Below are 10,155 nucleotides of genomic sequence, written 5' to 3'. Positions count from 1 at the left end.
CAAGAAGTGGGGTACCTAGCATTTTCAGTGATTGTTTAGGAATTCCTGTTCTGGCAAATTATGGACATGCAGCATATCTGGTGGTTAAAGTGTTGCCATAGATGATAAAAGTAGATACCAAACATTCTTTCCGCTTTTTCTCTTTTGTTACAAACTGTTTATCCTTGAATAGAAAAAGAAGAAAACTTGACTGTTTGCCCAGATTTGCAGCTGCTCTCTAAAGGGAGGAAAAGATCAGCAGCGAATTTGGAAGTTACTCTGCTGGCACCATCTCTGATGGTGCAGTGCAGTGGTTGAGTTATGCCTCCAATGAACTGGAATCCCAGTATAGGAATAAAGTTTATTTTTACTCAGCCTAGAGCAGAAGCACATATTGGTAGTGACTTGCTATGCATTCCCACTATGGTGTTGAGGAGGAGTAGAGAGGAGATAGAACTGTTGAGGGAGGTAAAATTGGTAAGGTGCTGCTAGAGATGGTTCCTGCCTCTGGGCCTGGGGCAGCTGAGGCCATGGTGAGGGCTGTTCTGAAAGGATGGGCCAGTGCTGCATGCTGCCAGCAGATCTGTGGGCTGAAACCCTGTGGCTGTGGGCACAGCCCAATGCCAGCAGGAAGTGCTTTGTGCAGGGGTAAGTTTGAATGTTATGGTGTGAATAAGAACCCCCTGGTGTTCATCAGAAATACAAGATCAAGGAGGCATCAAGAAATGACACGACATTGGCTGGCTGAGGTTAACACACTGGTGGGGCCTGGCAGTGAGAACACTTGCATCTGTCTGTCCAGACTGATGCTCTGGATAAAGCCAGCAGGATTGGAATCCTTAAAACCCTGATTTACCAGGGGCTGTAGAAATGACACTATAAGCTTTATTTCAAAAGTCTAAGAAAAGATTCTGAAAAGTCTTGGTTCTTTCTTCCAGCAATGTGGAGACTGTGTGTGTCTTCCTTCTAAACTAGGGACAGGAAGGGTTACACATGGACAGTCAATCCTCTTGTAGGGGTGGGTGGGAAAACACTGTAACCTCTGCTGGTGTTTGTTAGCATTGGAAAGCTTGTGAGTTTCAGAACTGAGGCTAACCAGTGTGCTGCCGTTCTTTTTGGGTGTCACATCAGCCTTTACTGGATGTCCATGTGGACAGTAATGCTGGCCTGATGTGAAGTTTCTGTTAATGTTCTCCTTGGTCATGTAATCTGTGATCTTAATGCTGCTGGGAAGAGCAGAGAAGAGTTCCCCTCCTCCTGCTTTCTCAGTGTTCAATGGGGTATTTGGTTCTTTCATATGGCTGCTCTGTTTTAACCTTTGTGGTTTTGCAAAGCATCAACTATTGTAGTTTGTTACCAGAATATAATGACTGAGCTGTGTTTTTCAAATTTTTAAGGTTGCCTTGCACATTTAGGATGAGTGTTGCTCAGTTTACCCAAATATTCTCTCTACTTTGGTGTTTAACCTATGACAAATGGAGAGAGAGTTTGGTGACAAAAAGGTGCCTCTGGTGGATTTTTCCTCACCCCTCAGTACATGCAGGGAATTGAGCTCTCTAAGTGCTCTTATTGTGGCACTTAATGGCTTCTGTAAACATGCTCACGTTCTGACCTGGAGAAAAGAGCAATCTGACCTTCTTCAGTGCAAGCAATGCTTTAAAATGGTTGCTGATCAGGCCTTTAAAAATTATTTTCATATTTGATACTGTGGCCTCTCCCAGAGCATTGATAAGGGTGTTCAGAAACTGAATTTAACTTGGGAACAGGAGTTATCTCATCTGTTAAACCAGTCCTAGTGTTGGTAACCTGCCATGGGGAGCAGAGATAGAATGACATTAGTGTCTATACAGGGAATGTTACCATTATAAAACATGACCTCAGTCAGCCAGAGGATGGGCTGATGTCCCTGTGGAAGGCCAAGCATAGGCACTTATTCCAAATTAACGTAGGAATCAATTGAGTACTTGAAATTTCTGCTGTGTTGCCAGAGGCCCAAACAGAGATCTACAGGACCTCTGCTGGGACAGTAGAGGCAGTGTTCTTTGTACATAATCTTCGTATTTTAATAGAAACAGAAAACAGGAAAACCCATCCCAGTATAGGCTGGAAACATGGAAATGTTGCACTCCAAGCAAATAGGTCTCTGTCATTTATCTGGGGACTTTATATATGTTCTCACTTTCCATTTGGGGATTGAGCTGCATTCCAGCCTGTGCTATTGTTCTAATCTGTTTGGAAGTTGCCTGTGCCAGCTTTACTGCAGCTGCCTCTCTGTAAATGTGAGCAGTTGGCCCTTGTGATAGCACATGCTGGTCAATCAAAGCTTCTGCACTGCTTCTGTCTCTCATCATTTGAGAAGGTCTCTAATGCAACCTAATGAGATTAGGGTTCATTTGTTCCTGGGTTCCCAGCTAAGTTTTAAAAGGGTAAAGAGCATTTCAGGTCATTACTTATTCCAAAGAAGGACTGCCATTCCTATCAAGCTGTGGTTCTCTGGAAATATGAATTAGTTCACTAGACAGCTCCAGTAGTCTCACCCTTGCAGTACAATCTGGTACTTCAGCTCTTGCTTTACACTGATTTTCATACTACTGTGTTACCACTGTATGGTATTTATTTTCATGTATATAAGCATGCTGTAAATCAAGTGAAAAAGAGGATTGTGTCAAGGAAAATAATACAAGTTGCCAAAAGTCTATCCAACTATGTGAGTTGGATCCAACATATGATGCTTGTATTTTCACTTAATTTTTTTTTTGTCTCTTCTGTATAGAAAGTGTTAATGATAATTTCTACAGAATTATCTTTGTTAATACCTCCATTCACATTCTTATCCTGGAGAAAGAGAAAAATTGATGAGGATATGTCACCAATGTGGTAGTGTAAGTAGCCTGAAGCATAGCAATCTATGGGCACTGCTTTCTGAGTGTTTGAAATCTGAGCTGAGCTGTTCAGAACATCCCTACTGAGGGGAATATCCACTTTGTACAAAATGCACAGGCTCTTGGGTAAGGCAGATAAACTTAACTTGATAGATTTTTTCATGCTTCCTGATAAGAGCTTTAGCACTTGGCAAATTCTAATGAGGCTCTTTGTGGCTCTGGCCATGTGTCAGCACTTGTACACACAGCACAGCATGGATCCAAATCCCAGAGTAACCAACAGGGTGATGATGGCTTTATCTTCCTCACACTCTGAATAAGACTCTTAACCCAAAGAAACCTTCTTAATCTGAATACAAGGATGTTCCTTTTCTTGTGACTTTTTTCATTTTCATGCCTATTAATACATCTGTGTTCTTATAAAATGTGAGTTAAAATGGAGCAAACTTTATTTTTGAGGTTAACATGAATTCCCCAAAACCTGTAGCTGTGAATGTTTGCTTTGATGGCTGGGAAACTACTGTTACTGTCTGATGTTGATTAAGCATTATTTGTATTTAGAAAAGCACAAATTAAGAATGAAACTAACGCAAAGGTGGAGAAGGCAAGTTAAAAGTTACAGTGCCAAAGTTATTGTGAAATTCTTAGTTTTATTCCCTTGGATGTACAGATGTTTTCATCCTTTCACTTAAACAACTGGATTGTCCCACTGGAAAATGTTAAGATTTTAGGAAAAAGAACATTTACTCTTTCTTTACTTTGTATTTAATAAACTTAACACAGCAAGGTAGGTATACCATAAATGCTTTAAGATCCAAAATTATGGAGATTGGCCACATTCAAATAGTACTCAAACTGGAGTGGTCATGAATCTCAAATACTCTAATTTGAGTGATTATATGTTTATATTTCCCTCATACACTTTCCTCCTGTTGCTTAGACATGAGATATGTTTTAAATAAGAAAATCAGGCAATGTGATTATGGTTGAAAACAAAATTAATTTACGTGACCAGCTGAACATCTCTAATTGGAAGAAGGAGAGAGATGGATGTTTTTTAAGTAAATATGGAACTAGACTGTATAAACTCTCTGAGGCCTAAGTGGAATTAATAAAATAAATGTACTTGTAAAAGCAGAAAGATTGCAAATCCTCTTTAGACGGTCTGGATTTAAAAAAAAGTATCAGTGGGGTTTTGACTGGTTTTTGTATATGAAATGAAAGGAACTGAACGCTATTTTTAAGTAGGGAAATGCAAAGGGATGAAAATGAAAATAAGGGATGAGGGGAATGGAGATAAATAAGCTAAGTTATTACTACTTGATCTGATAGCAAACCATCTGGCAATAGGCTGCCAGATCATTATGTATCATTTATATGACTCAGTGCTAATTAGATGTGCATGGATTATGCAGACTTCTTGTGCTTTCAACATTGATAGAATGTTTTAAAAATATCACTTACATTATTAGTATGACATGTTATGAATGACTTGTTATGAATTTCTGACAGTAATCCAAACCATCTTTTCACTAGAAAGTATCCAAAGCACTTCAAAGACTGTTCCGATTTTGACTTATTTAAAAAATAGAAACTAAAAAAGAAACAAATATAACACCAGGATCTTCTGTCCAGGCACTAAGAAATTAATTACTTTTGCTTTTCCAGTGACTTTCACAAAATCTACTGACTGAGTGGTTAGGCCTGGACAGCATGAAAAGTTAACTAAGTACATAAATATATATGCACTACAGGTTACAGTAAACATGCTTAGAAAGATCAAGTAATAAAGCATCTTTTAAAAGTGTATGTGCATTGCACTGTGTCTATACATACACAAATCAAACACCTTTTTTTTCAAAAAGAAATGTATGTATGCAATTTCCCCACTTTCATTCTCATAAAGTCAAAAATTGCCACAAATTGAGGACTATAAAATTTTCTTTTGAGTGTGTATAGTACCTCTATATCTATACTTAGAACCTATCAACTATTATAAATATATGTCTATCTTAAATATGCTGCAACATAAATCTGTTAATAAAATGTATTCTGAGAGTTGAAAACTTCACACTGTTTTCATATGAAAGCTATAAAAATCTATTGGATGGAAGATGAAAAACTGAGAGTTAAAAATGAACAGGCTGAGTGATTAATAGGTGAAATTGTTTCCTTTTCAAGGAATGTGTCAAAGGTGGTGCATCTAAAACTACAGAATTTTTCTTAAGGAAAAAAAACCAATATGCTTGACAAAGAAATATATGTGCACTTTGAAAAGTAAAGGCCTCTGAAAAGAACTTGTTTATTTGTCCCATGAACATAAGACTTGGTTATGAATATGGTGAAAATAAGGCAGCACAAACCCATACTTGCATAATGAACCAGGGAGTGCAAAGAAAGAAGTAATATTTGAAAAAATATCAGAACATTCTTGCACAGGGAAATAGATCTTAACACAATAATACATTTTTGTGATGTGAGTGCTTTAGTAAACACGCATGACTTGGCACGTGTAGTTTGGTATTTACATTTACAGATGATTTGGAAGAGTCAAAGAGAGCCCAAAGAGCTGGCAGAATGCTTTATAGCATAGAACACATGATCTGCAAAGTGGTATAAGTAAACATTTATAGACTTAGAATTACTCATTATATGCTCATTAAAGCATGTTTTTAATTTCAGAAGAAGTCACATGATGTTCCTCTAGTAGAGGGAGGAGGGCAAAATTCCAAACAAAAGTGGGATGTACACTTTTAACAGTAATTGTCATTAATGATTTCCTGCTGAATTTTTCCAATATTATAAAGTCTTTATTTATAGTTACAGGTGCCTTTCTAAAAAGTTACTGTCCTTTGAACACAGGCTAGATACATCGGTTTATTAAAACTGTGTTATTGTGCCAGAATTTTCATTTTAGTAGTGCAATAGTAAAGTCCCTGCCCTGCTTGAAACAGGCTGAAACTGATCTCTGTGAGAGGCCCCAGTTGAGAGGCCTCAAAAAGTGAGAAAATGAAATAATGAGGACCTTGGGAAAATGTTGGTAGGTGTTTTGACAGCTTGAATGGATTTACCTGAGCTATGCTAATATTCATGTTACAGAGAATTCAAGCTGAAACTAAAAAAATATTTGCCTGATTGGAAATTTACCACATCTGTTAATCTTATGCCTGAGCCAAGCCTTCACATACAGTTATGATTACTAATAACATTACACACAGCTTGTTGAGTTTGGGGTTTTTTGGTTATTGGATCAATAAAACCAATTTATGTATAACTTCTGGACATTGGGTGGCACCATTGCCTCATATAAGCCTTCACAGTGTTGGCTCTGCTCCTTTTTTCCTTTAGCATAACTATATAAGGCAAGTCAGAACACAGAACTGGTTGCCTTCTTTCTTTCTTTCTTTCTTTCTTTCTTTCTTTCTTTCTTTCTTTCTTTCTTTCTTTCTTTCTTTCTTTCTTTCTTTCTTTCTTTCTTTCTTTCTTTCTTTCTTTCTTTCTTTCTTTCTTTCTTTCTTTCTTTCTTTCTTTCTTTCTTTCTTTCTTTCTTTCTTTCTTTCTTTCTTTCTTCTCTCTCTCTTCTTTTTTTTCCCTTTTTAGTTTGATTTCAAGTAATCATCTTGCTTTAAATAGTAACAGATTTTTAACCAAGAACTGATGTTGCGCAGTTCAGGGAAGTAGTGTTTTGATTTCAAGTGCTGAAATGGAAAGATATTCTGTACAGCCAAACTGCTTTCATGTGCATGTGCACCAGCCAGCCTGTGATGAAGCTTTACACTAATGCAAAAAGCAGGAATAGCACCTGTGTGGTTTATTGTCTTTAATAGAATTCAGTTTAAAACAATTTTTAAATTCAGAGATGATTTGTGTCTGTAGCAGGGCTGATAGATACCACTATGTGCTTCTTAAGATCAAGATTCCTCTAGGTTTACTTTTAAGTTGTATTTAGATCTTTTTAATTGGACCTTGATCTCCTTCCTGTCAGGCACAAAAGCTTTGCTCCCAATAAGGAGACTGTTATAAAAACTTACAACAAATATACTTTTCTTTACACCTGTATGGATTTTTTTCCCAGGCTTCATTAAAGTTATTGTACAAAGTAGATATCTCAGGTAGGTAATCTCAGATGGTATCTCAGATACCAAAGTAGGTATCTACTCAGTAGATAACCAACAGTATTTTGTCTTCACATGAATTAAACCATCAGATACTGAATTTTGAAAGTTTTCTGACCAGTTACACAGCAGTGACTATTGTGGAAGTAGCCCAGTAATGAACCAGTAAAAAGAAATGCAGTTTTTCCATTAATTTTTAATTTATGGCTGTGCATATCATGTTCATTTTCTTAGGACTGGTTGTGTTTTCTGTTGAGCTGTGTAAAAACTTGGTACTGCTGTTATAACCAGTGTGCCATACTGCTTGGTCACAAAGCACCTTTTCCAGACTCTTAACTGAGTGGTTCTGATTTAGGAATGTGTATTTTGAGGGTTTGGGCAATGTTTTCCTAGATGATGTTGCCATCAAACTCTGAAACTTCTTCTGACTTTTGTCATTTCCCTGTGTCATGTTGACTTGGTGTTGTTGTACTTGAATGGTTCAGTACCAGATGTGTCATTCTGTGCTTTTTTTGATCCAGTTTTGATCCAGCAGAATGAAAGAGTCCTAAGGGAGCAATTGTGGGTGGACATAATCTAAAACTGCTTTGAGGCTAATACAGGCTGTGATGAGTGCAGTTGCTCTGACACAAGGCTGTAATGGCTCCTAAGGGCCACTGCATAACTGAAAACTTCTGAGTGAGAAGTGCTCCAGTTCCTACTGTCAGTTTTGATCACTCATCTGGTTAACTATCCCAGCCCTTGTTTCCCCTTATGTCACTGAAAAGGACAAGGCAGATGTCTTTGAGTGAAGACAATCAGAATGCAGAAGTCCTTTCAGATAATTAAATCTATTTTTTTTTTTTTTTGCATAGAAGATAATTTCATGTGGATTTGTTCATATCAAGGGATAGTTGTTAGGTGACTTATTCATAAACAAGGACGATTGGCAAGGTAAGAATTGAATAATTTTACCTTTAATGATGACTGATATAATGACTTTCAACTGCTGTTTTGCCTAAGTGGGAGCAGGCAGCAAATACCAACTTCTGTTGTTGGTAGTGAGAGTGAGTTTACATATCCAAAGTTGACTGGTTTTGTCTACAGGTGAGTGTCAGGTAGGTGTTGCCTTTTTTTATTCTTCTCCCTACCACCTCAGAATAAGAGAATAACTAAGCTGGGAAAGAAGATTTGAGGTCATCTGGTCCAACACCCAGCTCAAAGCTACTTCTGAAGTGGCACAGTTTTCCAGCTCTGCTTGTTCAGTGGCATGATTACTGTGCACACCTGAGCTGGTTCAAAAGAAAACTACTTCAGCTGAAGAAACTAGCTGTTATGCACCTGCCACTGTTTAGAGTGTTCACATCTAAGTATACAGCCCCTTTGCTTCTTGAGATTACTGGCATTAAAAGCTGTAAGACAGACATACCCCAAAATCTTTGTGTCACCATCTTATAGGATGGATTTTTCCAGTGTCTAAAGCCTCATTAAGGCTTCAGCCTCATGCTGGCTTAATGCCTCTGGATATTACTGTGAATGCTTGTCTCTTCCCCTCTCAGGGATTCTTTTTTTTTTTTTTTTTGGCTGCTAAATTGGGATGTCATAACAAGGTTTGAGTTGGTTTCTGAACTGTCATGGTTTACAGGTCAGCCATAATAAGGCAAAACAAAATATATGGAAGTTATTTGTGAGGTATGGGACATCTTGAGGCACAAATGCCAGGAGATGATGCAGGTTAATCAATGCTTGATTGATCATGATATTTACAGCTCAACAAACCAACAGAAATGTTAAAGACAAATACATAGGACATTATTTAGTCACCTACTTCAGTGTTTCTTGAACAGCTTGCCTCATTCTTTTTCCCTGCCACTATGACTTAGTACACGGCTGAGAAAAGTGGGTGATTCTTTGCACCACCGTTTCTTTTCTTGTAAGAATTACAAGCTGGGGAAAGAAATTAATGTAGCCACTAAGCTCTCTAAGACTTATGGAAGCATTTTGTTCATATGTTCTTTTGCTCAGTTAAATCCCTTATTATTCATCTATATTTTGACTTTGTCAGTTGACAAGATAATATTTCCACTAATTTATTAAAAGATAGGATCAGGTAGTTTAGGACAGATTTTTTGTGTTTTTAGATAGCTACATTTCAGCAGGGAAAATATAAAGAGCTCAGATAAGCTTGGTAGAGGCAGTTATGTGTCAGATGGAAGCAGCAGGAGACCAAACAGGAGAGAGCAGCAAGTCTGACAGTTCTCTAGACAAGCTGTTCATTTGACCAAGGGAGTGGGAAACATGCCCTTGGCTTATAATCAAGACTGAACAGCTTCAGTCCTCTACACCACCTGCCTATAGAATTTTCTCCTTGACTGTTTGCAGTACAGTAGACAGGAGCATCTGATAATCTCATCACCTGAACTCTAGGGACCTGTGTTAAGTTCCACAGCTTGATAGATCTGTTTCTTATCTGTAGCTTGGTCTGTAATAGTTCAAATAAGTTGAAATTCCCGTGTCCTGCCCTGTCCCCTTAGTGCATATATTCTGCCTCTTGGACAACACTAAATGAGCACCAGAGGATATGCTGCAGATGGTATTTTCACTGTTTCTCTGCCAGAAGACAGAGGAGCTGACTGGCAGAGACAGTTAAGCACTCATTACTACCCCATAGGAAAGGAATTGTCTTTGATCCATCTTTACCATCTTGTAAGAATTTGTGGCTGATTGCTTCACACCCAGTGTTTTTCCAAGTCCTTTCTAGAGAGTGTGTGATCTAATAACAGCAGTCTCTATCATGAAAAATTGCTTGGTTGAACTCTGTTCCTGGGATTCTTCGCTGCAGCCGCACACCAGTTCTCCATAAAGCTTTGATTGAAGGCTCCATGACTTGGCTCAAATGGAGTCCTCAAATTTTAATTAAGAACAAGCCCTTCCCAGGTTAACCCAGGAAGAAGAGAGACTAAACTTAGACTACACTGTGGGCTGCCACAGGGGTTGACTGGAGCACTGAGTTCCCTCAGTGATTTGGTTGTCAGGTTTACAGCATGCACGTGCTGGTACTGCAATGTTATCAGTTTTCCCAAGCAAGACGGGGCAAGTCCCAATACTGAGTCATGTTTGGAGTGTAGGGGGCTTTCCCTGCTGCTGCAGGTTTCTCCCAGAGAGAGCTGTTTGGAGTGGTCCAAAGGGGACAAGCTAGT

This window comes from Molothrus ater, chromosome 2, assembly GCF_012460135.2.
Source record: "Molothrus ater isolate BHLD 08-10-18 breed brown headed cowbird chromosome 2, BPBGC_Mater_1.1, whole genome shotgun sequence".
Classification (NCBI taxonomy): Eukaryota; Metazoa; Chordata; class Aves; order Passeriformes; family Icteridae; genus Molothrus; species Molothrus ater.
Note: the sequence above shows the minus strand (reverse complement) of the source record.